The sequence below is a fragment of the Rhinoderma darwinii genome, chromosome 2 (assembly GCF_050947455.1).
Source record: "Rhinoderma darwinii isolate aRhiDar2 chromosome 2, aRhiDar2.hap1, whole genome shotgun sequence".
NCBI lineage: Eukaryota > Metazoa > Chordata > Amphibia > Anura > Rhinodermatidae > Rhinoderma > Rhinoderma darwinii.
The window spans coordinates 415,002,448-415,028,132 of NC_134688.1; the positions used below are offsets into that span (position 1 = coordinate 415,002,448).

General features: G+C 43.5%; 1 long non-coding RNA gene across 1 annotated transcript; it reads right to left on the minus strand.

The window, feature by feature from the left end:
* Positions 1-14,746: 14,746 nt before the first annotated feature.
* On the minus strand, positions 14,747-21,343 carry LOC142741449 (uncharacterized). Its single transcript, XR_012881141.1, has 3 exons — positions 21,251-21,343; positions 19,365-19,476; positions 14,747-14,905 (listed from the first exon to the last, which is right to left on the minus strand). It is a non-coding gene; the product is annotated as an uncharacterized LOC142741449 (long non-coding RNA).
* Positions 21,344-25,685: the final 4,342 nt, after the last annotated feature.

A 25,685-nucleotide genomic window follows, 5' to 3' on the forward strand; every position in this document is an offset into this window, starting at 1 on the left:
ATGGGGATTCCCCGTCAAGCTTATCATCTCCTATAAAGATTCGAAGCATGTGGTGGACTCTCCAGTCAAAGCTGCTGCGCTGCTCAAAAGTTGGAACTTGGACACTGGAGATATTCCCAAGTCGGGCACTTCCCGGCAGTCCGGTGCTATATCTCCACCTAAACGCCCTCTCCGCTTGGAGGAAGAGTGGCAAGAAGTCCATCGCCATTCTTTAGTCTCATAAATGCTGTAATGCAATTTTTTGTGAAGTAGGGTGAGACAAAATTGCTATGTTTTCCGGTGCACATGTGTGTCTGTAATTTTCATAGTCTACATATGTCAGTTATGCTGTTTCATTTGTAGGGCCTAGGGTGGAGCCATGTCTGTACCTTGTTAATACAGATTTTCCCCCCTTCTAGGACTGCACTGTCAGAACGTCAGGTGCGAACTAGAATGTACCGTTTGGTTTGGTTTTTCTTTTTTAGTTGCCCAGGTTTTTGGGTTATGTTATTTGCTCAGCTCGCAAGTAATGCTATAATGTGTCCTGGTGGTGCCTTAAAAGTCTCAGGTTGGCTAATATGTCCAGGGAATGGTAATGTGAAATATGTCCTTTTAAGAAGTCATAATGGTGCTTAAATTCTCTTCTCTTAACACTAAGGGGTTAAATAGTCCATTTAAGAGATCAATGTTATGGGCCGAGGCCAAAAATTTGAAGGCCTCTGTGCTTTGCCTGCAGGAGACACATTTGAATTTGTCCGATATTGGTAGGCTTAAAGGAACAGTGTCATCAGAAATTATTTTTTTATATGTTAAAGATGTTAGTGCTTTATTAAAAACTTTTATATTTATTTGTGTGTTTGTGTTTTACTTTTTCTTATTTTTACACTTTTTCTTCCCTATGGGGGCTGCCATTTTTTGTTCCATTTCTGTGTGTGTCGATTAACGACACATACAGACATGGAATACGGCAGCCACAGTCCCATAGGGACTGCGAACGGCTCCCGTCCCATTGACTGCAGTGTACGGCGTCTGTGTGGGAACTGCGCATGCGCCGCTCCCACACAGTCCTATTCGAAATTGGCGCCGTCCGGCGCCATTTTCCTGTGGACCGGAAGTCGCGGCCGGACAGTAATATTACTACTTCCGGTCGCGGCTTCCGGATTTCTGCACTTGCACCAGCGGCAGCAAACGGAGCGGACGGTCCGGAGGGAGCCGCGGCGGCAGGAGCAGGTAAGAGATTTCTATGTATGTTCGTGTTTGTGTGTGTTTACTACTGTATGTAAACCTACTACACTGTGGGTTACCTTAAAAAATGGCGACACACAGTGTAGGAGGTTACACCGTTCAAACCCCTCGTTTATCCCGGCACTAGCCAGGATAAAGGAGGGGGGATGCTGAGAGCTCACTAGAGCGAGGGCTTTTAACCCAATGTTGCAATGCTGCAATTTTGGGAACAGCTCCATCTAGTGACCAAAAATGGGTAGTATTATAAATTAGAAATAATTTATAATATTTCCTGGACTCGTGCAAAAAAAAAAAAAAAATTTGAACAATGTTTAACCACCCACACACTAAATGTTTAATTTTTTTAAAAAAAACATGTTTTTCTGGCAACACATTCCCTTTAAGCACAAAAACTACCCTCACATCTTTTCAGCTCCGGCTGTTTCTAAAAAAAGGGGCGTTTCTATAGCCATACATCAATCTGTTGCATTTGTTAAAGATTTTATACATGTGGACACAGAAGGGCGATATGTTATTCTTGTATGTCATTTGAACAATGTGAAATATACCATTGTCAATCTGTATGCACCCAATACACATCAGATTCGGTTTACTAACAAATTATTTTAACAAATTCACAAATCCCAAAAAGGGCACCTTGTATTAGTGGGAGATTATAACAAAGTCATGTGGCCATCACTTGACTCCACGGCTCCTGGGGCCGCGCATTCCCCCTCAGAGTTATTTCAGGTTATAGCCAGAGAGGGCTTGATGGATGTCTGGCGTTTGCAACACCTAAATGAGAAGGATTTTACATTCTTCTCTCATCCCCACGGTACCTATTCCCGCATCGATATGTTTTTTGTGGATAAGAGGTTGTTTGACAGAATTCCCTCCTCACAGATAGGGCTGATTACTTGGTCTGACCATGCGCCTATTTCCATGGTGGTGTCTGAACACTTCAATAAAACCCCCTCATTCCCATGGAGAATTAATCATTTCATACTGAACTCCCCTAAATATCAGGACGCTCACATGTCCACTCTGGAGGAGTTCTTTAAATTTAATGTGACATCGGATGTATCCCCCACAACAGTGTGGTGTGCTCACAAGGCTTTTATTAGGGGTCACTTTATTGGTTTAGCGGCTAAAGACAAAAAGAGTAGAGAAGCTAAGCGTATAAGACTACTGGAGGAAATTCTCCGTCTCACCCAGTTAAATAAAGGTGCGCCTTGTGCAAATAGATCTCGGCTGATTAGTCACCTTCATACGCAACTACATCAGCTCGATCTATATAGCTACGATAAGGCTCTGAGAAGATTAAAAGTTAAATACTATAGACAAAGTAATCGAGCCGGGGCGTTGTTAGCACAACAACTAAAGCATAAAGCCTTTAAAGCTAGGATCCCCTTTCTCCATAACCAACAAAATGACATTATATTTAATCCACAAGAAATTGCAAACTCTATAGCACAGTATTATTCCTCCCTGTATAATTTAAACAATGACCCTACTGTTTCCCAGCCCACTCCCGAAGGTATCAATGCATTTTTGGCCTCCGTCTCTCTCCTAGAAGTTACGTCGTCCCAACTTAACGCACTATCACAACATTTTCAATTAATTGAAATCTTAGACGCTATAGCTACTTTAAAACCGCAGAAGTCGCCAGGTCCGGATGGACTCACCAATGAATATTTTAAAAAATACAGTACTATTCTTGCTCCCCAACTCTTACATTTATTTTCACAAATACATTCCACAGGCCAAATACCCTCAGAAATGCTTCAAGCAACCATCGTTACATTGCCTAAACCAGGTAAACCTCCTGACCGGCCGCAAAATTTTAGACCCATCAGTCTGCTCAATACGGATTTAAAAATATATTCCAAAATGTTAGCCGTGCGCCTGGCTCCCCTGTTACCTGACTTAATTCACCAGGATCAGGTGGGATTCCCTCAACAGAGATCTTCAGTAGATGGTACCAGGAGATTTATAGATCTCATAGATTGGGTGGGGCGAAGTCAGACACCTTCTTTGCTTTTATCCTTAGACACGGAAAAGGCGTTTGACCGTGTGCATTGGGGATACTTGGATGCTGTGCTTGCTAAATTTGGAATCAAGGGGAAGGCACGGGATATTATAATGGCACTATATACACATCCCTCTGCTACCGTGTTAACCTCAGGGTACCAATCTAATCCGTTTCAAATAACTAACGGTACTCGCCAAGGATGCCCACTCTCCCCATTAATTTTTACATTAATTATGGAACCCTTAGCTGAAAGGATCAGATCTAACAGGGAAATTAGGGGGGGTTACCATTGGCCGTACTGAGCACAAAATTGGTCTCTTTGCAGATGACGTACTTATGGTCCTATCCAACCCCTGTGAGTCACTTTCTCATGTCATGTCCAGTCTAGAGACCTTTAGCACGGTTTCTTACTACAAACTAAATGAAGGCAAATCTAAAATTATGAACATGGGATTATCGGCAAATGATGCTCAAAAGTTGCAAAACTTATATTCCTTTGAATGGACGTCTCAAGACTTTCGTATTTAGGGATTCAATTAGCTTACCCAGCGTCAAAACTTTACGCGCTTAATTATCCCCCTCTACTACCTCAACTGGAAAAAGAGCTTGATGACCACCTACGGTTTGAAGTTTCGTGTGTAGGGCGTATTGCAGCTCTTAAAATGTTAATTTTACCGAAAATTCTTTACCTATTTCGAAATCTGCCTATATGGGTTCCTGTATCTTATCTATATAAACTGCAACAACTCTTAGTCAAATATGCATGGAAGAAACAAAGAGCGAGGGTAGCTGTTCAAATTCTATACCTCCCAGTGGCACAAGGAGGGTTGGTATTCCCCCATATTTCTGCGTATTATCATTCCTGTATTCTAGACCAAGTAAGGCAGTGGTTAAATCCAGCACACGTAAAGCACTGGGCTCTAATCGAAAGCAGTTGTGGGCATTTTGAATCTCTTGATACATACCTGTGGGCTGCAGCACTGAAACTGCCTATTCCTGTCCCGCCTTTGCTGACCATTAAGGCTGCTCTAAACTCGTGGAAATCAGTGGTGGTCAAAAAAGCTCTTTTTCCTGTGAGACTGTCAGATATGAACATTCGGGTACTCGCGCAATTAATTCCTAATTTGAATTTGTCATTCTGGATTGCTCAGGGAATAAATACGGTGGGGGATATTTGGAGTGGAGGTGTTCTTTCTACTTTTGCAGAGCTTGTTAACAAATTTAATTTACCAACTAAAGATTTCTATAAGTACATTTGCATTCGCCATTTCTTAATAAGCAAAACCAATGATCCCCTTCCCTCTAAATCACTTTATGAATCATACTTTTTTCAGTATCCTAAAACTGCAAAGGGGGTCTCCAAAGCATATAGGGCTATTCTAGATACATTACAACAATCTGATCTCCAGTGTGTCAGGAGGTGGGAAGCTGATCTATCCTTACCTCAGGACAGTGTAGATTGGGAAGCTACCTTTTCGCTGGCCTCCCAGCTGTCTAATTCTACTCATCATTTAGAAACTACTAGAAATGTGCTATATAGATGGTATTTGACGCCTCATCGCCTCTCCCTAATATATCCTAATACCTCTAATATTTGCTGGAGATGTGGACTGGGGGTGGGGACTCTTACACATATTTTCTGGTACTGTCCAGCTATACAGACTTTTTTGGGTCAAGATAGACAAACTCCTGTCGATTGTTCTACAATTCCCAGTAGTTACTACTCCCGCCATAGCTCTGCTACATGTAGGCTTGGCTGATTTCCATTTGCACGATAAATCCATTCTTTTTCATGTACTATGCTCTGCAAAAATTCTTGTAGCCAAATATTGGAAGAAAACCTCCACTCCTACAATAACTGAAGTAATTCAGTATGTCAATCTCACCTGCATTATGGAACGAACGATAATCCTACAGAGATCTCAGGTTTCACAATGTCTCCAATGGGACAAATGGCTGTCCTCTAGATACTATGTGGATTCCCTGCATACTTAAACTTCCACATAATGTAATGTTTGTGCTCTTGTAAGCTGAGTGATTTTGTTTGTTTGTTCTGTTTAAATTCGGTCTACAATTCTTTTCTAAAACATTGACGGAGATTCTATAGGAACTACGTAGGCATATACCTTGGTTTCCAGTGTAAATTACCCCCATAATAGTGAAAGATGTATCACTTTCTACATTTGGTTAGTATGTATAGGTTGACATGTCTTCCTGAGGCCAGAATCTATATTACTTACTGTCTAATTTGTATTCCCTCTGTGGGGGGAAAATGATTACAAAACTGTTAATGCACATTGTATATGCCAAACGCTTGTATGTGATATCTGATTCTTATGTCAATAAAAACCTATGTTTTAAAAAAAAAAAAAAAAAAAAAAAAAAAATCGAAAAAAGGTAGCCATTTTTAATTTTTACAAGGAATAAAGGAGAAAAAGCACCCCAACATTTGTAAAACAATTTCTCCCGATTACGGAAATATGCCATATGTGGTAATAAACTGCTGTTTGGACCCACAGCAAGGCTTAGAAGGGAAGGAGCGCTATTTGGCTTTTGGAGCTCAAATTTAGCTGAAATTGTTTTTGGGTGCCATGTCGCATTTGCAAAGCCACTGAGAGACCAAAACAGTGGAAACCCCCCAAAAGTGGAAATTACACCACTTAAAGAATCTATCTAGGGATATAGTGGGCATTTAGATCCCACAAGTCTTTTGCAGGATTTATTAGAATTAGGCCGTGAAAATAAATATCGACATTTCTTCCACTAAAATGTTGCATTTTTTTCAATTTCACAAAGGATAAAGGGGGAAAAAGCTGCCCAACATTTGTAAAGCAATTTCTTCCGAGTACGGCAATACCCCACGTGTGGGCATAAATGTTTTTTCATTAGAAAGTAATTAACCCTTTCTGGACTGATCCATTTTTTTCTTTTCCTTTTTAGTTTTTTTCTCCCCGCGTTCCAAGAGCCATAACTTTTTTATTTTTCAGCCAATAGAGCTGTGTGAGGGCATATTTATTGAGGGACGAGCGTTCGTTTTTATTGGTACCATTTTTTGGTACATACAACTTTTTGAACACTTTTTATTAGATTTTTAGGTAGAGCCAAGGTGACCAAAAAAACAGCGATTTTGCCGTTTTAAAGTCTTTATTTTTCACGTGAGACGCTCCATACATCACCCCCCACACTACGACATGCTATGTTGTGGTGCGCGAAGGGGTTAATGCGCAGCGCATGTTGCGGAGTGAAAATTACAATTTTCCACTCATATGCCATTTTAGTGCACTACATGTTATGCCCAGTTTGTGCCACTGAAGACAAATACCTCATAAAATATTAACCGGGTTCTCCCGGGTATGGCGATGCCATATCTGTGGACATAAACTGGTGTTTGGGCACGCTGCAGGGCTCAGAAGGGAGGGACGCCATTTGGCTTTTCGGGCGCAGATGTAGCTTGGTAGTTGTTCTGTTTGGGGTTTTACTGGTGTTTCAGTTTATAATGTGGGGGCATATGTTATCTGTGCGGGGTACATCAGGGTACATGTTATCTGTGCGGGGTACATCAGGGTACATGTTATCTGTGCGAGGTACATCAGGGTATAATAAGAGGGTATAATAATGCAGTAAATAAATAATAATCCGCAGATATGTGGCCGGTGTCGCACTGATAAATGGCGCCCGATCTGATCTGCTTTTGGACACTGCACATTTTGCAGCGCCATATTCTGAGAGCCAGAACTGTTTTATTTTTTCACCGCCGTAGCTGTGTGAGGGTTTATTCTTTGCGGGACAATCTGTAGGTTTTCATTGGTACCATTTTGGGGTACGAGAGATTTTTTTGATCACGTTTAATTCCATTTTTTAGCAAGCAAGGTGACCAAAAACCATCAATTCGGACAATGTTTTTTATTAGTTTTTTATGGCCTTCACCCTGGCCTATAAATGACCATTATACTTTATTCTGCGGGTCGATACGATTACAGCGATACCATATGTATATAATTTTTTTATGTTTTGCAGCGTTTGTGCAATAAAATCACTTCTTTATAAAAGAAATCATTTTTTGTGTCACCATATTCTGAGAGCCATAACGTTTTTATTTTTCAGTCAAAAAAGCGGTGTAAGGGCTTGTTTTTTGCGGGACGGGATGTAGTTTGTATTGGTACCATTTTGGCGTACATGCGACTTTTTGATCACTTTTTATTGTATATTTTGGGAGGGGTGGTAACCAAAAAATTGTGATTCGACACTGTTTTTCGTTTATTTTTTTCGCGGTGTTCACCGTGCGGGAAAAATAATATTACAGTTTTATAGTTGGGGTCGTTACGAACGCGGCGATACCAAATATGTGTACTTTTTTTTAACGTGTTCATTTTTTTCCTATAATAAAAGACTTATTATAGGAAAAAAAGCATTCTTTGTTTATGTCACTTATAACTTTTATTTTTACACTTTTTCAAAACATTTTTATTATCTTTTTTTCACTTTTTTTACTTGTCCCACTAGGGGACACTTAGACTTGCAGCTCTGATCGCTGCTGGAACACATTACACTACACACGTAGTGTAATGTGTTCTAACTGTCATTGTGACGTGACAGTCACACTGAGAGGAAGCATCGGAAGACCGGCCGGAGGCTGATCCTCCGAGGCTTCCGTACATGGCAACCCGGAGGTCATTGTCTGGCCTCTGGTTGCCATGATAAGGATCGCCAGCCCCCGCAAATACATGTGGGGGGCTGCCGATCCGCTGTAAACCTCTTCGATGTGGTGATCGCAATCGACCACCGCATCGAAGGGGTTAATTGCCGATTTCAGCGGCGACAGGCCGCTGATCGGTAACGGGGAGAGCAGGGCTGACACCCTGCACAGTTAACCGCCGCTGCGGTGTAGCGCCGTGCAGGCGGTTAACTGTTAAAGCGCGGACGTAACTGCACGCCCAGGTGCGCGAACTTACTGCTCACCTGGACGTGCTTTTACGCCAAGGTGCGGGAAGGGGTTAAAAGACGTGGGGTTCCCGCTATTTTTCACAACCAGCCAGATACAATAAAGCAGCTGCAGCCTAGCATCACCAGCGTGGGAAGGGCCACGTTTTTTATCCCTTCCCAGCCTGGTAAAACCAGCCTGTGGCCTCCCTGCTGCCTTACCGTCACTTCAGATGGTTGGGTACTGGATCGTACTCCCCTCGCGGCAGTGAGAACCGGGGTAATAATAGGGGTTAGTGATAGCCTTTTTACTGGCTAACACTAAGCCCCTTCTTAGTAATGGACGCTCTCAATCAGACAGCAGCCATTACTAAGGCCATAATAAAGTATTAAAAAAAACAGACATAAGAAAAACTTTTATTGAAATCTAAACTCCCCCATGCAACCCTCTTTCACCATTTTTTTTATTTTTAAAGTAGATCGGAGTAGTCCAATGAATCTACGACGTAGTCCAAACGCTCCAGCGGAACCTACCAAAAAAAAGCACTATAAAAATTAAAAAAACTTAAATTTGCCACAATAGTCATTCAATATAACTATACTGTAATCACTTATATGCTCTGCAGATATCTTGTGCATAACTGGCATCTACCTCTATAAGGTCACTATATGGTGGTAATATTGGTCTATAAATAGTGTGATTTATTCACTAACAGTATGGTGGGGTTTTTCTGACACTATGTTGTAGTAATATGTGATCATGGTTTGGTAGTTTTATTCAGTAACCGTATGGAGGTATTATTCAGTAACCGTATGGAGGTATTATTCAGTAACAGTATGGGGGTATTATTCAGTAACCGTATGGAGGTATTATTCAGTAACAGTATGGAGGTATTATTCAGTAACAGTATGGGGGTATTATTCAGTAACACTATGGGGTATTATTCAGTAACAGTATGGAGGTATTATTCAGTAACAGTATGGGGGTATTATTCAGTAACAGTATGGGGGTATTATTCAGTAACAGTATGGGGGTATTATTCAGTAACAGTATGGAGGTATTATTCAGTAACAGTATGGGGGTATTATTCAGTAACAGTATAAATGTATTATTGAGTAACAGTATGGAGGTATTATTCAGTAACAGTATGGAGGTATTATTCAGTAACAGTATGGAGGTATTATTCAGTAACAGTATGGGGGTATTATTCAGTAACAGTATGGGGGTATTATTCAGTAACTGTATGGCGGTATTATTCAGTAACAGTATGGGGGTATTATTCAGTAACAGTATGGGGGTATTATTCAGTAACAGTATGGAGGTATTATTCAGTAACAGTATGGAGGTATTATTCAGTAACAGTATGGGGGTATTATTCAGTAACAGTATGGGGGTATTATTCAGTAACAGTATGGAGGTATTATTCAGTAACAGTATGGAAATATTATTCAGTAATAGTATGGAGATATTATTCAGTAACAGTATGGAGGTATTATTCAGTAACAGTATGGGGGTATTATTCAGTAACAGTATGGGGGTATTATTCAGTAACAGTATGGAGGTATTATTCAGTAACAGTATGGGGGTATTATTCAGTAACAGTATGGAGGTATTATTCAGTAACAGTATGGGGGTATTATTCAGTAATAGTATAATGGTATTATTCAGTAACAGTATGGGGGTATTATTCAGTAACAGTATGGAGGTATTATTCAGTAACAGTATGAGAGTATTATTTAGTAACAGTATAAAGGTATTATTCAGTAACAGTATGGAGATATTATTCAGTAACAGTATGGGGGTATTATTCAGTAACAGTATGGAGGTATTATTCAGTAACAGTATGGAGGTATTATTCAGTAACAGTATGGAGGTATTATTCAGTAACAGTATGGAGGTATTATTCAGTAACTGTATGGGGGTATTATTCAGTAACAGTATGGGGGTTTTATTCAGTAACAGTATGGGGGTATTATTCAGTAACTGTATGGAGGTATTATTCAGTAACAGTATGGAGGTATTATTCAGTAACAGTATGGGGGTATTATTCAGTAACAGTATGGGGGTATTATTCAGTAATAGTATGGGGGTATTATTCAGTAACTGTATGGAGGTATTATTCAGTAACAGTATGGGGGTATTATTCAGTAACAGTATGGAGGTATTATTCAGTAACAGTATGGAGGTATTATTCAGTAACAGTATGGGGGTATTATTCAGTAACAGTATGGGGGTATTATTCAGTAACAGTATGGCGGTATTATTCAGTAACAGTATGGGGGTATTATTCAGTAACAGTATGGGGGTATTATTCAGTAATAGTATAATGGTATTATTCAGTAACAGTATGGGGGTATTATTCAGTAACAGTATGGAGGTATTATTCAGTAACAGTATGAGAGTATTATTTAGTAACAGTATAAAGGTATTATTCAGTAACAGTATGGAGGTATTATTCAGTAACAGTATGGGGGTATTATTCAGTAACAGTATGGGGGTATTATTCAGTAACAGTATGGGGCTATTATTCAGTAACAGTATGGGGTATTATTCAGTAACAGTATGGGGGTATTATTCAGTAACAGTATGGCGGTATTATTCAGTAACGGTATGGGGGTATTATTCAGTAACGGTATGGGGTATTATTCAGTAACAGTATGGGGGTATTATTCAGTAACAGTATGGAGGTATTATTCAGTAACAGTATGGAGGTATTATTCAGTAACGGTATGGGGGTATTATTCAGTAACAATATGGGGGTATTATTCAGTAACGGTATCGGGTATTATTCAGTAACAGTATGGAGGTATTATTCAGTAACGGTATGGCGGTATTATTCAGTAACGGTATGGGGGTATTATTCAGTAACGGTATGGGGGTATTATTCAGTAACAGTATGGGGGTATTATTCAGTAACAGTATGGAGGTATTATTCAGTAACAGTATGGAGGTATTATTCAGTAACAGTATGGGGGTATTATTCAGTAACAGTATGGGGGTATTATTCAGTAACAGTATGGGGGTATTATTCAGTAACGGTATCGGGTATTATTCAGTAACAGTATGGAGGTATTATTCAGTAACAGTATGGGGGTATTATTCAGTAACAGTATGGGGGTATTATTCAGTAACAGTATGGAGGTATTATTCAGTAACAGTATCGGGTATTATTCAGTAACAGTATGGGGTATTATTCAGTAACAGTATGGGGTATTATTCAGTAACAGTATGGGGGTATTATTCAGTAACACTATGGGGTATTATTCAGTAACAGTATGGAGGTATTATTCAGTAACAGTATGGGGGTATTATTCAGTAACACTATGGGGTATTATTCAGTAATAGTATGGAGATATTATTCAGTAACAGTATGGGGGTATTATTCAGTAACAGTATGGGGTATTATTCAGTAACAGTATGGGGTATTATTCAGTAACAGTATGGGGGTATTATTCAGTAACAGTATGGGGTATTATTCAGTAACAGTATGGAGGTATTATTCAGTAACAGTATGGGGGTATTATTCAGTAACAGTATGGGGGTATTATTCAGTAACAGTTTGGAGGTATTATTCAGTAACAGTATGGGGTATTATTCAGTAACAGTATGGGGGTATTATTCAGTAACAGTATGGGGGTATTATTCAGTAACAGTATGGGGTATTATTCAGTAACAGTATGGGGGTATTATTCAGTAACAGTATGGGGTATTATTCAGTAACAGTATGGGGGTATTATTCAGTAACAGTATGGAGATATTATTCAGTAACAGTATGGAGGTATTATTCAGTAACAGTATGGAGGTATTATTCAGTAACAGTATGGGGGTACTATTCAGTAACAGTATAAAGGTATTATTCAGTAACAGTATGGGGGTATTATTCAGTAACAGTATGGAGGTATTATTCAGTAACAGTATGGGGGTATTATTCAGTAACAGTATGGGGGTATTATTCAGTAACAGTATGGGGTATTATTCAGTAACAGTATGGGGGTATTATTGGTAATGTTGGTCTTACAATCTATGTAAATTACTGTGGTGGGGGCTGTGGGGAAGTGTGAGTGTGGCAGCAGATGATCAGGCTAAGGGGGGATTCACACGAGCGTGATTTGGCAGCGTGTAGGCCGCGTGGTTTTCGCGCGGCACGCAATGCCCTATAGAAGTCTATGGGGCAGTACACACAGTCCGTGTATTTTGCGCAGCGTTTGTTCGCTGCGCAAAATACGCGACAGGTTCAATAACTCTGCATATTTCACGCATCACGCACCCATTGAAGTCAATGGGTGCGTGAAAACAAGGCAGGTCAAAAGGAGCTGTCAAAAGGATGAATGGAAACAGAAAAGCACCACGTGCTTTTCTGTTTCCAAGCATCCAAACGGAGTGTCTTTGCGAGGAGCGAACCCCGACAACCGAAGCTAACTTCACCGGGTTCGGCCAAACTCGTTTTGGCCGAACCCGGCAAAAAAATTTCCGGTCCGCGACGTCGGGAGACATTCACTGTGCATGGTGCTGAAAGAGTTAAACTGTTTCAGCACCATGGACAGTGACTTGCGATCCCAAAATACATGAACCTGTAAAAAAACCCGAAGTTCTAACTTACCGATTACTCCTGTCTCCTTCCTGCAGTCCGACCTCCCGGGATGACACTTCAGTTCAAGTGACAGCTCCAGCCAATCACAGGCCAAGCACAGGCTGCAGCCAATCACAGGCTGCAGCGGTCACTTGGACTGCCGCGTCATCCAGGGAGGTGGGGCCCGATGTCAAGAGAGGCGCGTCACCAAGGACGCGTCACCAAGGCAACGGCCGGGAAGTTCTCGGTAAGTAGGAACTTTATCTTTTTTTTTTACAGGTTTTTCGCTCTTGTGTTCGGCATTCACTGTCGAGGGTGCTGAAAGATTGAGCTCTTTCAGCACCTTGGACAGTGACGGGCGTCGACAAGCCTCATCTCTATGATGCCGGCTGCGCAAAAATCACGCAGCCGCGCATCAGACACGCATGACACACGCAGCTGTCAAATGGTTTTTGCGCTCGCAAAACGCCGCGTTGTTTGCGCGCGCAAAAACGCAACGTTCGTGTGAATCTGCCCTAAGAGACAGTCTGCAGAGTGGCATGTGATGTACTTTGACATGTAGGTGATACTTACGTGTGGGATGTGGGCCCATAACTTGTGTACAGCCCAGGGCCTAAGATCATATTAATCCACCACTTGCATCGAGCCAGCACAGGCAGACCACTACAATACAGCAGGTAGAGCAAAGAAACCAGCCCAGGACGTGCCGCTTCAAAACAGCGCTAAGCGCGATCCGTCCTGGACTGGCCTGAATGTAATTGCAGAGAGTGACGCCACAAATGAGACTGGCTGCCGAGGAGAGATATGGGGCAGTGCAGTGCAGACTGTACTATTTGCACTGCACTGATTGGCAGTAAGAATAATTCTTTAAATATTTTCCATACTTCAAACAGCACTTTAAGGCTATGTTCACACCGAGTTTTTTGCAGGAGGAAAATTCTGCCTCAAAATTCTGTTTGGGATTTCGAGGCAAATTTTGTCCTTCCTGCACGTGGTTTGCCGCGATTTTCACCGCGTTTTTCCGCTCGCGGCCATTGAGTGCTACGGGCAAAAAACTCAGCGAAATACCCTTTCTCTGCCTCCCATTGATGTCAATGGGAGGTCAGAGGCGTAAACGCGCGAAGATAGGGCATGTCCCTTCTTTCTCTGGAGGCATTTTCGGCCGGTATTTGACGAGTTTTGCGGAGCGTTTTCCGCGCCCAAAAACTCGTCAAAATACTCCATGTGAACAGGGCCTAACAAATAAACATCAATTGCTTTCCTATTTAAAAAATTTATATATTGCGTGTTTGATGTGTAAAGCTAGGAATGAGAAAACTCCGATAGATTTGGGGGGGGGGGGGGGGCGCCTTTTTATAGTTCGCCTCAGGCGGCAGACAGGCTAGGTTCACCCCTGCTCATACTGAACTGATTAAATTTCTTGTTTTGCCTGAAGCCATCAATCCTGTTCTACTGGATCTGCCTTGGCTTCAGTTACATGCCCCAGTCCTGGACTGGAATTCCGGAGAAGTTCTCCAATGGGGCTCCAAATGTCTCCACCACTGTCTGTTACAGATCCAGCCTCCTCTGCCTCAGTCATTGGCAGGATTACCTCCTCATTTCTCTCAGTTTGCGGACGTCTTCAGAATGAAGGAGGCTGAGATGCTTCCCCCACACTGGTCTTACGACTGTCCGATCAAACTGGTTCCAAATGCTTCTCCTCCCCGTGGACGGGTATATCCTCTCACCTTGCCTGAGACTCAGTCCATGTTGGCCTCTATCAAGGAAAATCTGGAAAGGGTTTTCATACGAAAATCCTCCTCCTCCCCGGCCTGCATTGACTACAGTGGTCTCAACCAGATCACGGTCAAGAATAAGTACCTGTTGCCACTAATACTCTAACTATTTGACCGTATACGAGGAGCCAAGATTTTCTCTAAACTAGACTGCTGTAGAGCTTAGAATTTGTTATGAATCCGTCAAGGTGACGAGTGGAAAACGGCATTCAACACTCGAGAAGGGCACTAAGGAATACCTGGTGATGCCCTTCGGTCTGTGTAACGCTTCCACGGTCTTCCAAGAATTTGTCAATGATATCTTTTGAGATCTCCTCTATGTCTCTGTTGTGGTCTATCTCGATGATATTTTGATCTTCTCTCCAGATCTGACGACTCATCAGAGGCATGTCTATCAAGTTCAGCTGCAATTAAAGGGAATGTGTCGCTATAATTTTTTTTTTTAGTCAAACAATTAGTATCTGAGTGATTACACATTGTTTTCATTTTTTCACAAGTCAGGAAATATTATAAATTAGATTCTAATTTATAACATTTCCATGTGCTGGTCACTAGAGGGAGCAGTTCCCGAAATTGCAGCATGGTCAATGTGGTAAAGCAACCTCATTGCTTTATTCTGCAAATTTGGAGTAGACAAAGTGGCGTAACTACCGCAGTAGCAGCCGTAGCAACTGCTACCGGGCCCATAGCATGAGTGGACCCATGCCGCCCGGCTTCATGGGCCCCCCCTCCCATGGCCGGAGGCCCTGCTAGCAGCCGCTATGGCTGCTACAGCGCGACGCCACCGAAGGGGTTGTTCCTACAAAAGACATGCATCCCCTCTCCACAGGAGAGGGGATGACCGAAAGTCCCTCGAAGTTCTCCATGACAGACCTCAGACTTCCGGGGTCTGTCTGCAGTGCCATAGAAATGAATTGCGCACCGGTCGCGCTTGTGCGCATGCGTGACCAGCGCTCCTTTCATTTTTATTGAACTGCGCAGACGCCGGAAGTCTGAGGTTTGTCATGGAGAACTTCGGGGGACTTTTGGTTCCCCGTTCTCCTTATCGCTGCCAGCGATCACACATGTATCCCCTATCCCGTGGATAGGGGATGCATGTGTGATCGCTGCCAGCGATCACACATGTATCCCCTATCCCGTGGATAGGGGATGCATGTCTTTTGTAGGACAAACTATAGGTCGTTTTTTGTTGGGAGCTACATGGCGTTACCTACAAGGGGGGTTTAGGGCTGTATGGCGTTATCTACAGGGGGGTGATGTATGATGTTATCTACAGGGGGAGGGCTGTATGGCGTTATCTACAGGGCGAGGGCTGTATGGCGTTATCTACAGGGGTAGGGCTGTATGGCGTTATCTACAGGGGTAGGGCTGTATGGCGTTATCTACAGGGGGAGGGCTGTATGGCGTTATCTACAGGGGGAGGGCTGTATGGCGTTATCTACAGGGGGAGGGCTGTATGGCGTTATCTACAGGGGGAGGGCTGTATGGCGTTATCTACACGGCGAGGGCTGTATGGCGTTATCTACAGGGGTAGGGCTGTATGGCGTTATCTACAGGGGGAGAGCAGTATGACGTTATCTACAGGGGGAGGGCAGTATGACGTTATCTACAGGGGAGGGCTGTATGACGTTATCTACAGGGGGAGGGCTGTATGACGTTATCTACAGGGGGAGGGCTGTATGACGTTATCTACAGGGGGAGGGCTGTATGACGTTATCTACAGGGGGAGGGCTGTATGGCGTTATCTACAGGGGGAGGGCAGTATGACGTTATCTACAGGGGGAGGGCTGTATGACGTTATCTACAGGGGAGGGCTGTATGACGTTATCTACAGGGGGGCTGTATGGTGCTATCTATAGGGGCGCTGTGTGGCGGAATCTATAGGGAGGCACTATCTACAAGGGGGGGTTGTGTGCAGGGCCGATTCTAGCTTTTCTGCTGCCTGAGGCGAAAATGGAAATGGCACCCCCCCTGCCCCCCTCCACACAAAAAAAATAAAAACAAAAAATTGTAAGTAAGAAACAACTTGTAAAACGAAACAAAAAAATTAAAGCTGTGTGAACAAAAAAATACATTAGGGCCTGTTCACATCACCGTTCGCTTTCGTTCCGAGGTTCTGTCGGGTGAACCCCGCAACGGAAAGTGAAAGTGACAGCACAGCTTCCGCTTCAGTCACCATTGATCTCAATGTTGATGGAAACATCGCTAATGGCTTCCGTTCGTCACCATTCCGGCTGGTTTCCGGTTTTCCGACGGAATCAATAGCGGAGTCGACTACGGAACGGAACGGAATCGAACGGTGATGTGAACAGGCCCTTATTAAACATCATTGTTATAAACTGCAAGGTCTCATAATGCTACAGGCAATTGTGTAGTAAATATCCCTATATTGCCCTATATTGCCCCAGCTATAAATACTAGTAAAATGACCAGGGCAACGTGTATCCAAAATTCAAACACAAAAATGAAAGAACAATGTCAGTGTTCAAACTTGTGTTAGGGCTCCTTACAGTCAGTATAGTAACGCACGCTGCACTTTACAGTCAGTATAGTAATGCATGCGGCACTTTACAGTCAGTATAGTAACGCATGCGGCACTTTACAGTCAGTATAGTAACGCATGCGGCACTTTACAGTCAGTATAGTAACGCATGCGGCACTTTACAGTCAGTATAGTAACGCACGCGGCACTTTACAGTCAGTATAGTAACGCACGCTGCACTTTACAGTCAGTATAGTAACGCACGCGGCACTTTACAGTCAGTATAGTAACACATGCGGCACTTTACAGTCAGTATAGTAACACATGCGGCACTTTACAGTCAGTATAGTAACACATGCGGCACTTTACAGTCAGTATAGTAACGCATGCGGCACTTTACAGTCAGTATAGTAACGCATGCGGCACTTTACAGTCAGTATAGTAACGCATGCGGCACTTTACAGTCAGTATAGTAATGCATGCGGCACTTTACAGTCAGTATAGTAACGCATGCGGCACTTTACAGTCAGTATAGTAACGCATGCTGCACGTTACAGTCAGTATAGTAACGCACGCTGCACTTTACAGTCAGTATAGTAACACATGCGGCACTTTACAGTCAGTATAGTAACATATGCTGCACTTTACAGTCAGTATAGTAACGCATGCGGCACTTTACAGTCAGTATAGTAACGCATGCGGCACTTTACAGTCAGTATAGTAACGCATGCGGCACTTTACAGTCAGTATAGTAACGCACGCTGCACTTTACAGTCAGTATAGTAACGCACGCTGCACTTTACAGTCAGTATAGTAACGCACGCTGCACTTTACAGTCAGTATAGTAACGCACGCTGCACTTTACAGTCAGTATAGTAACACCAATCCGTAATATTTGTAAACCGAAACTGCACAGACCAGACTAGGAATGAATGTGACCAGTAATATAATCTGAAAACGATTCACTGCATGTTCTGGTCTTAAAGAGGCTCTGTCACCAGATTTTGCAACCCCTATCTCTTATTGCAGCAGATCGGCGCTGCAATGTAGATTACAGTAACGTTTTTATTAGTTATGACCATTTTTATATTTATGCAAATGAGGCTTTCTAAAGTACAACTGGGCGTGTATTATGTGTGTACATCTGGGCGTTTTTACTTCTTTTACTAGCTGGGCGTTGTGAATGGGAGTGTATGATGCTGACTAATCAGCATCATCCACTTCTCTTCACAATGCCCAGCTTCTGGCAGTTCACAGACACACAGCGTGTCCTCGCGAGATCACGCTGTGACGTCACTCACTTCCTGCCCCAGGTCCTGCATCGTGTCGGACGAGCGAGGACACATCGGCACCAGAGGCTACAGTTGATTCTGCAGCAGCATCGGCGTTTGCAGGTAAGTCGATGTAGCTACTTACCTGCAAACGCTGATGCTGCTGCAGAATCAACTGTAGCCTCTGGTGCCGATGTGTCCTCGCTCGTCCGACACGATGCAGGACCTGGGGCAGGAAGTGAGTGACGTCACAGCGTGATCTCTCGAGAACACGCTGTGTGTCTGTGCACTGCCAGAAGCTGGGTGTTAACGAAGAGAAGTGGATGATGCTGATTCGTCAGCATCATACACTTCTAGTCACAACGCCCAGCTAGTAAAAGAAGTAAAAACGCCCAGATGTTACACACACAATACACGCCCAGTTGTACTTTAGAAAGCCTCATTTGCATAAATATAAAAATGGTCATAACTTGGCCAAAAATGCTCGTTTAAAAAAAACAAAAAACTTTACTCTTATCTACATTGCAGCGCCGATCTGCTGCAATAGGAGATAGGGGTTGCAAAATCTGGTGACAGAGCCTCTCTAAAGGGGTTGTCCCAAGATTAAATGTTATCCCCTCTCTACAGGATAGGAGATAACATGCTGATCAGTGGGTGTCCCTCGTACCCCTGAGTTAATGACGCTGCAGGTCAAGCATACACCCTGCCGCTCCAGTTACTCAGGGGTACAAGGGACCACCGTTCCAGTTATCAGTGGGGGTCCCAGTGGTCAGACCCCCACCGATCAGCATGTTATGTCCTGTCCTGTAGACAGGGGATAACATTTAATCTTGGAACAACCCCTTTAACTGCAAGGGGCAAAAATGTATATTTAGAAAAAAAGGCATATGGAACAGAAGCAAAGCAAAAAATAAACTGCGCACAACATATAAATAAATATGTACCAGCAGTGTATATAGCGCACAGATCCATATATAGCAGCAGTGAATATACCGCAGATATAAATATATACCAGAAGTGAATGTTATCAGGCACAGTCCGCCCTTCTCCTCCTCCTCTCATCCAATAACATGTGGAGGCTGAGGAGAGGTGCAGAGTTGCCATACTCACTCGTTAGACGCGCTCTCTGTATCGTGGTCCACAGGGGCGTGCGCTTCTCCGCTGCAAGCTCTGTTGTGAACTTGTGATATTCTGCACACAGGGGCGGATATAGGATTGAAATCTAGGGCAGGGGTGGAAAAAACACAAACTGTGAACAGACCATATTTTCCCCCCTCCTCCCCCTAACACCACCCCTATTGAACTCTGTCACCTGTTAACGGAAAAATCATCTGTCAGAAGTAAAAATGTTTCCCCGATGAGTACAAGAAAGCCCCACCTGGGAATTAGACTTTCTTGTACTCCACAAAGGAGAAACATTTTTTCCCTCTGGCGGATGACTTTTCAGTTGACAGGAAGCAGAGTTACATGAAGGGAAATTATTTTTCCTTGACCTCTAGTTTCTATTGTGGCGCAGGGGAGAAAAAATTATAGGTTTTATATTTGTAATACTGCTAACTTTTATTTTTTGCTATGTTCGGTTGGACCATTTAGACTAAATGTATGTGCACACGTAGTGACCAAAAACGTCTGAAAATACGGAGCTGTTTTCAAGGGAAAACAGCCCCTGATTTTCAGACGTTTTTTGAGCAACTCACGTTTTTCGCGGCGTTTTCGCTGCGTTTTTTACGTCCGTTTTTGGAGCTGTTTTCATTGGAGTCTATGAGAAAACAGCTCCAAAAACGTCCAAAGAAGTGTCCTGCACTTCTTTTGACGAGGCAGTCATTTTACGCGTCGTCGTTTGACAGCTGTCAAACGACGACGCGTAAATGACAGGTCGTCTGCACAGTACGTCGGCAAACCCATTCAAATGAATGGGCAGATGTTTGCCGACGTATTGGAGCCCTATTTTCAGACGTAAAACGAGGCATAATACGCCTCGTTTACGCCTGAAAATAGGTCGTGTGAACCCAGCCTTAGTCATAGATTAGTTGGACTACTTCGATAATGTACGTTTTTTTTTTTAATAAAATGAAAGAGGGTTGTGCGGGGGAGTTTTTATTTCAAAAAAAATTTTTTTTTATGTCTGTTTTTTTAAAAAATTATATTACCGACCGGCCTTAGGTTGGATGGCGCACTGTGCGGGGGACTCTATTGCTGCCCTCTACAAATATAGGCAAAAATACACATATATATACACACACACACACACACACACACACACACACACACACACACACACACAGACATAAAGCATGTTAACATATACAGACACATATACACACACACACATATACACAGACACACACACACACACACACACACGGCATGTATACACATACCAACACATATATACACACACATAGTCAGACCCAAGGCATGTATACATATACAGACACATATATACACACACATACAGACAGACACAAGGCATGTATACATATACCGACACATAGACGGACCCAAGGCATGTATACATATACAGACACATATACACACACACACACATACAGACAGACACAAGGCATGTATACATATACCGACACATATATACACACATAGACGGACCCAAGGCATGTATACATATACAGACACATATATACAGACAGACACAAGGCATGTATGCATATACAGACACATATATATACACACACACACACCACACACACCATGTATACATATAGAGACACATATATAGAGACACACACACACACACACACACACACACACACACACACACACAGACAGACACAAGGCATGTATACATATACAGACACATATATATATACATACACACACACACACACACACACACACACACACACACACACACACACACACACACACACACACAGACAAAGCATGTATACATATAGAGACACATATATACACACATAGACAGACAGTCAGACACAAGGCATGTATACATATATACACACACACTCACAGGAACTTACCATCTCTCCAGCTGCACAGGTTTCTTGCAGGTCGGACTGTGGGCGGAGCTTCCTCCTCGGCTCTGCACTTGCTTCCTCTGCTTCCTCAGTGTGTGTAACGAGGAGCAGAGAATATAGAGTCCAAAGCACGGCCTGCACAGTTGCGCCCCCTACATGGTGGGAGGATGCAGCACCATGTCGCACACCTCTAAGGCTGCTCAATGCAGTCAGTCAGATGCCCCCCTCTTGTCAGTATGGTAGCAGCCCATCACTTTTAAATTAGTGAGGGCAGGAGGCTGAGCGCAGTAATTGGCACTCTGCCGCTCTAGTCTTTATCAACGACTCAGCCTCCTGTCTTCAACTCATTACTTACCAGCTGCTTTTCTTTTCTTCAGGAGAGCGCGTTCGGCCGCTCCTCCCGCAGTCCTCCAGGTTCCCTATGCTCCTCTCTCGCGGCGCGTGCAGCGTCACAGAGGGGGAGTGTACTAGCAGACGTGCGCCTATCGCGCTGCACGTCTGCTAGGTAAAGTATTCTCCCCTGCCTTCCCCACGCATCCCCCCTGGCCCTGCCACAATATGTCGCCCCCCGTTTTTAGCTCGGTGGCGCCGCCTGAGGCCGCTGCCTCACCTCGTCTCATGGCAGATGCGGCCCTGGTTGTGTGATACCCCAGTCAAAAGTTTGCTATGGGGCCCAGTCTTTCCTAGTTACGCCCCTGGGTATACACACTCGCTCTAGTGTCCTCACACAATCCCCCCTCCCTTATTCTGGCTAGTGCCAGGAGAAGGAGGGGGTTGAATCTTCAAACCTCCTACACTCTGTGCCGCCATTTTCTGAGCAGACAGTATAACACTAACATACACGAACATAATACACACATCACATACACAAACATAACTTACCTGCTCCTGCCGCCCCCGCCTCCGCTCCTATTCCTTGCGCCTTCGCATATGGCCGAAAGCCGCGGCTGGAAGTCGTCATCTTACTGTCCGGCAGCGGCCTCTGGTCCACAAGAAAATGGCGCCGGATTTCACTCTGCTAACGAGCTTAGTTTTGGTCTGTTTGCGAGCGGCGCATGCGCCCTTCCCACACAGACGGCGTACGCTGCAGTGAATGGAACGGCTACCGTTCCCATTCTCTATGGGGATGTATGTTCCGTATTCCATCTCTGTATGTGTCGTTAATCGACACATACAAAGATGAAAAAAAATGGCAGCCCCGATAGAGAAGTAAAAATAAAAGTAGAACACACGAACACAAATAAATAAATTTTATTTTTTTATCATACTAAAAGAAATATGATAAAAAAAAATTAACATTCGTGACACCTTCCCTTTAAGGGAGAATCTGGAGAAGTGCATTTTTGAAAAAAATTCTCTGCCCTTCCTGGGCTACATCTTCTTGGATCAAGGCCTCAAGATAGATCCTGAGAAAGTAAAGTCAGTCCTGGAATGGCCACGTCCTCAGGGTCTGCATAAAGCGTTTTTTGGGGATTCGTCAACTTGTACCGGCAGTTTATCCCAAACTTCTCTTCACTAACGGCTCCCATCTCTACCCTTACCAAGAAAGATATGAACGCCAAGGTTTGGACTCCAGAGGCAGAATCAGCCACGCACGCACATGTATAATATTACTAATTAGCCCATGATCAGCCTGAACTATAAAATAGGCACAGCCCTTTCACTCCTTGCCTGAGCGTTGTTGTGTATTCCCATTTTAGTCTTAGCAAATGGTCCCTTAGTGTTATCCTGTTCCTGTTGTTCCCATACCCTGGTACCTGCATCCTGTATCCCATGCTATGTTTGTTCCTGAGCCTTAGAGTGTTGGAGTAGTGTTGTGCCACCTGTCACGCCTGCTGTTATACACCACGTCTGGTGTCATCTGCCACGCCTGATATCATTCACCACGTGTGGCGTCATCTACCTTCAAGTTTCATCTGCTACTGTCTGTACTATCCAGGTACTCTTGTATGAGGACTTTGTATAGACTGTTGTTTGGCCAGCTGCTACTCCCCTACGGCGGTGCGGCCTAGTGTTTTTATTATCACACACACCTGGTTAATTAGAAAACTATTAACTTATTTATATGTATTGAACTATTTGTTATTTGTACTAGTCCCTTAATATTTTATAACTTTGAATATGGTTACATATTGCAGATAATGGGTAAGTTTTAACCATTGTTGCTGCATATTACATTTGTATATTGTACACTTTGTATTAATTACTGTTTAATTGCTTATAACTCTGTAAGTCCTTATATACCTGGCATTTTGTGTGGTTTATATGCTTGAGATACTGGACTAAAACGCTGCATGGGTGAATAAAGCTGCTATTTATTTTGGAAGTGCTGCCTTCCTGTTTTTCTTCTTGCCTACCCCAAGGGACCGTGGATCAAGTCCAGTAGAGGCGTGCACCCACATTGGGTCCAGTGCTGTGATATTTTTTTATTTTGACGTTCCTTCCTGTAATCTGCTGTGCATCCCCAGTTGTCAAGCAAGATCCATCTCTAGTTACAGAGCAGAGGAGACGGACTGCAGGAAGTGGGTGTATGTCTCTTAATAGCCAGCCAATAGAAGTCAATGGAAAGTGGAGGGGAGCAGGTGGAGGGAGCAGAGTGAAAGAGACAGAAGCTGCCCAGAGAAGACTACGAAGAGGGCAGGGGGAGAAGGAGGAGGGAGCAGAGACACAGACACGCTGCCCATAAAAATTCTATGGATTAGGGAAGAGGGAAAAAGGAGGAGGGAGCAGAGAGAAAGATACAGACATGCTGGTCATAGAAGTCTATGGAGAAGGGAGGAGACTCAGTAGAGAGGAGGAAGAGAAAAACACAGACATGCTGCCAATACACGTAAATGGAGAGGGGTAGCAGGATGAGGAAGCAAGAGAGACACACACACACACACACACACACACACACACACACACACACAGATGCTGTCTCTAAAAGTCAATGGAGAGGGGAGGGGGAGCAGGAGGAATGAGCAGGGAGAGTTAGACACACACACACACACACACACACACACACACACACACTATGTATATGTGATAGATAGAGATAGTAGGGCAAGATTCTCGTGTGTGCTGTATATGGCAGACATAATAGCAGTTAGAAATAGTGTTATTCCTTATGTATACACATATGACAGCTTATTCTGAAAAGTCACCTGAAAAGTTACTTATGCTTTAAAGCTAGGCAAAAGCTTTGAAAAAGGGATTAAACACAGCAAACGTCCGACCAGGGCCGGCTCCAGGTTTATGTGGGCCCTTGGGCGACACAGACTTAGTGGGCCCCTTTGCGTGGGAACTCACAGCAGCAGTGAAATGCCAAAAATTTGTCACTTTGTGCCCCCATATAGACGTTAGGCCCTGTTTATGCCATCATATAGAAGTTAGGGCCCCCAGTTTGTACCCCCATATATTTAGTGCCCTCTGTAGATAGTGCCACACAGCCCCCCTCCCACGTAGTGCCACACAGCACCCTCCTCCCAGTAATGCCCACCATAGCTGCCCCATACCGTATAATGCCCCCATAGCTGCACCATTCAGTATAATGTCCCCCATAGCTGCACCATACAGTATAATGCCCCCCATAGCTGCACCATACAGTATAATGCCCCCATAGCTGTCCCATACCGTATAATGCCCCCATAGCTGCCCCCTACAGTATAATGCCCCCCATAGCTTCACCATACAGTATAATGCCCCTCATAGCTGCACCATACAGTATAAAGCCCCCCATAGCTGCACCATACCGTATAATGCCCCTATAGCTGCACCATACAGTATAATGCCCCCATAGCTGCACCATACAGTATAGTGCCCCCATAGCTGCACCATACAGTATAATGCCCCCATAGCTGCACCATACAGTATAATGCCCCCATAGCTGCACCATACAGTATAATGCTCCCCATAGCTGCAACATACAGTATAATGCCCCATAGCTGCACTATACAGTATAATACCCCCATAGCTGCACCATACAGTATAATGCCCCCCATAGCTGCACCATACAGTATAATGCCCCCATAGCTGCCTCATACCGTATAATTCCCCCATAGCTGCACCATACGGTATAATGCTCCCCAAAGCTGCACCATACAGTATAATGCCCCCCATAGCTGCACCATATTGTATAATGTCACCCATAGCTGCACCATACAGTATAATGCCCCCGTTGGGGTCCGTTGCATGGTATCCAGACTTCCATGAGCACTAATATGGGTAAGGTTTTTTAAAGGGTGAGGGGGGAAAACAAATCTTTCTGTGACTAACTGTCCTTCCTATATAACTGTTTGAAATTTACTTGCCTATTATGTCTATACTTAACTGATACTATATGATGATTCAGTGTTCACAGATTTTCCCAACACCCATCCTCCACACCCCTATTTTTAGGATGTATTACATATTCCCTTAAAGACATAGGGAGTCTGCCTCCCATGTTCAAACTGGA